Source organism: Chiloscyllium plagiosum, unplaced genomic scaffold (assembly GCF_037043375.1).
Source record: "Chiloscyllium plagiosum isolate Xiang-an unplaced genomic scaffold, Cpla_swu_hap1 HiC_scaffold_24, whole genome shotgun sequence".
Classification (NCBI taxonomy): Eukaryota; Metazoa; Chordata; class Chondrichthyes; order Orectolobiformes; family Hemiscylliidae; genus Chiloscyllium; species Chiloscyllium plagiosum.
In genome coordinates, this window is record NW_028270162.1 from 6,450,999 (window position 1) to 6,454,937 (window position 3,939).

Consider the following 3,939-nt stretch of genomic DNA (forward strand, 5'->3'; position numbering starts at 1 on the left):
CTTCCATCTAGAAGGACAAGGGCAGCAGATACATGGGAACACCACCACCTGCAAATTCCCCTCTGAGCCACTTACTATCCTGACTTGGAAATATATCGCAGCTACACTGGCACCACCCCCCACCTTTTCCTCCGCTACCTCGATGACTGTATTGGCGCTACCTCGTGCTCCCACGAGGAGGTTGAACAGTTCATCCACTTTACTAACACCTTCCAGCCCGACCTCAAATTTACCTGGACCGTCTCAGACTCCTCCCTCCCCTTCCTAGACCTCTCCATTTCTACCTCGGACGACCGACTCAACACGGACATTTATTATAAACCAACTGACTCCCACAGCTACCTAGATTATACCTCCTCCCATCCTGCCCCCTGTAAAAACGCCATCCCACATTCCCAATTCCTTCGCCTCCGCCACATCTGCTCCCAGGAGGACCAATTCCAATACCGAACAACCCAGATGGCCTCCTTCTTCAAAGCCCGCAATTTCCCCTCAGACGTGGTTGACGATGCTATCTACATCATCTCCTCCACTTCCCACTCCTCCACCCTTGAACCCCGCCCCTCCAATTGCCACCAGGACAGAACCCCACTGGTCCTCACCTACCACCCACCAACCTCCAGATACATCGGATCATCCTTCGTCATTTCCGCTACCTCCAAACGGACCATACCACCAAGGATATATTTCCCACCCCTCCCCTATCAGTGTTCCGGAAAGACCACTCCCTCCGCGACTCCCTCGTCAGGTCCACACCCCCCACCAACCCAACCTCCACTCCCAGCACCTTCCCCTGCAACCGCAAGAAATGCAAACACCTCCCCCCTTACTTCCCTCCAAGGCCCCAAGGGATCCTTCATATCCATCACAAATTCACCTGCACCTCCACACACATCATTTACTGCATCCGCTGCACCCGATGTGGCCTCCTCTACATTGGGGAGACAGGCCGCCTACTTGCGGAACGTTTCAGAGAACACCTCTGGGACACCCGGACCAACCAACCCAACCACCCCGTGGCTCAACACTTCAACTCCCCCTCCCACTCCACCAAGGACATGCAGGTCCTTGGCTTCCTCCATCGCCAGACCATGGCAACACGACGCCTGGAGGAAGAGCACCTCATCTTCCGCCTAGGAACCCTCCAACCACAAGGGATGAATGCAGATTTCTCCACCTTCCTCATTTCCCCCCCCCCACCTTATCTCAGTCCCAACCCTCGGACTCAGCACCGCCTTCTTGACCTGCAATCTTCTTCCCGACCTCTCCGCCCCCACCCCCTCTCCGGGCTATCACCCTCACCTTAACCACCTTTCACCTATCACATTCCCAACGCCCCTCCCCCAAGTCTCTCCTCCCTACCTTTTATCTTAGCCTGCTTGGCACACCCTCCTCATTCCTGAAGAAGGGCTCATGCCTGAAACGTTGATTCTCCTGCTCCTTGGATGCTGCCTGACCTGCTGCGTTTTTCCAGCAACACATTTTTCAGCTTGGAAATATATCAGCGTTCCTTCACTGTCGCTGGGTCAAAATCTCAGAATTCCCGCCCTAAGGGCATTGTGGGTCAACTCACAGCACATGGAACATGTATAGGCCATAAAATCATTTCTCCTCATCCCAACCTTAAGTAAGACATCCTGTATTTATTATGTGGCCCTGGTTTCAGACTCGCTCAAGAGGGAAACATCTTTTCAGTGCTTTATCTGCTTTGGTGAGATCACCTATCACTTTTTGAAACTTCAATGGATACAGACCCAGTCTGTCTAATCCTTCCTCATAAGATGATATGCCCAGATAACAGTTAGGAAACCCTCTCTGAATTAGAGTTCTGGTCACCCTGTGGATATCATTAATCCGGCGATGGTTCAGAAGAGATCTACCAGGATGTTGCCAGTTATGGAAGGTTTGAGTTACAAGGAGCAGCGGAATGGGGTGGAACTTTTTTCACTGGGACATAGGAGGTTGATGCTGAAAATGTGTTGCTGGAAAAGCGCAGCAGGTCAGGCAGCATCCAAGGAGCAGGAGAATCGACGTTTCGGGCATGAGCCCTTCTTCGGGAATCCTGATCTGCAGTCCTCCCTTTCTCATAGGAGGTTGATGGGTGACCTTGTGGAAGTTTATAAAATCATGTGGGTTTTGGATAAGGTATCTTTCCCCAGGGTGGGGGATTTCAAGACTAGGGGACATATTTTTAAGGTGAGAGGAGAAAGATTTAATAAAGACACAGGGAGTGATTCATATGTGGAAAGAACTTCCAGAGAAAGTGGTGGAAGGAGGTACAGTTACAATATTTAAAAGCCATTTGGATAAGGACATGAATAGGAAACGTTGGAAGGATCTGGGCCAAGTGCAGGTAGTTTAGTTTGGGATTATGGTCTGTATAGACTGGTTGGACTGGTTGGACTGTAAGGTCTGTCCCCCGGTATTCCCTGTTCCTAATCTCCCCTCCATCCTTGCCCTTGCCCCTTCCTCCAGCATTGTGCAGGTTTTGTACCCTTGCATTGCCCCACTCCCACTGTCTACAAGTGACTCTCCTGCCAAATATGGACCCCATCCCTTCCCTTACATTGATCCTTCCCTCCATTTCCCATCTTTCTATCTCATGTCCTCCCTCCCTCACCCACCTGTCCCCAGGGTCTCTCTCTCTCTCTCTCTCAATCACTCTGCCTGTCTCTGGGCTCACTCTTTCCCCCAGTCTATCCCCCTCTCTCTCATCTCTCCCTGAATCTGGTCAATCTGTGGAACTTATTGCCACAGGGCACCGTGGGGGGCCAAGTCATTGAGGACAGCAATAGGTAGGTTCTTGATGAGTAAGGGGGATCAAGGGTTATAGAGAGAAGGCAGGGAATGGGGTTGAGAAACACCAGCCGTAATCGAATGGCAGAGCAGTATCGATGGGCTGAATGGTCTAAATCTACTCTTATATCTTATAGTCTTCATCTCCGTCAGTTTCTCTGGGACAGCTATCATCTTCAAAACCCACCCTCTGGAATATCCTGCACACACAGCCTCCCCCGCACCCCCCCCCCCCCCCCACCTGTGTTTCTGGGATCTCTCTCTCTCTCTCCACAATCCCTCTAGGATCTCCTTTGTTCCTGATCCCCCTGGAATCTCCCTTTCCCCCAATCCCTCCCTGAGGAACCCCCAGTTCTTCTGGGAACCTCCCCCACCCACTCCCTCTAGGATCTCCCTTGTACCCGATCTCCCTGGACTGTCCCTATGCCGTCCATCCTTCTTCCCTTTTCCCAGCCCCCAGATACCCCCCCCCCACCCCTGTTCTCTCTGGGATCTTACTGTGCCCCCAGCGGACTATCTCTCTCTGGGATCTCCCTGTGCCCCTCACGAGATTCTCTCTCTCTGGGATCTTCCTGTGCCCCCACGGGGGTTCTCTCTCTGGGATCTTCCTGTGCCCCCACGAGGTTCTCTCTCTGGGATCTTCCTGTGCCCCCACGGGGTTCTCTCACTCTGGGATCTTCCTGTGCCCCCACGGGGTTCTCTCTCTCTGGGATCTTCCTGTGCCCCCACGAGGTTCTCTCTCTCTCTGGGATCTTCCTGTGCCTCCACGGGGTTCTCTCTCTCTGGGATCTTCCTGTGCCCCCACGGGGTTCTCTCTCTCTGGGATCTTCCTGTGCCCCCACGAGGTTCTCTCTCTCTGGGATCTTCCTGTGCCTCCACGGGGTTCTCTCTCTCTGGGATCTTCCTGTGCCCCCACGGGGTTCTCTCTCTCTGGGATCTTCCTGTGCCCCCCTCGGGGTTCTCTCTCTGGGATCTTCCTGTGCCCCCACGAGGTTCTCTCTCTCTGGGATCTTCCTGTGCCCCTGCCCGCTCGGGATGGGCCTGTCCCGCCTCCGTCACACTGGCGCCTCCTGGAGACGGTTGCCGGGGTGACAGCCCCTGGGTGGGGGGGGTGTGGGGTGGGGGTCTCCCTCCGCCTCCTCC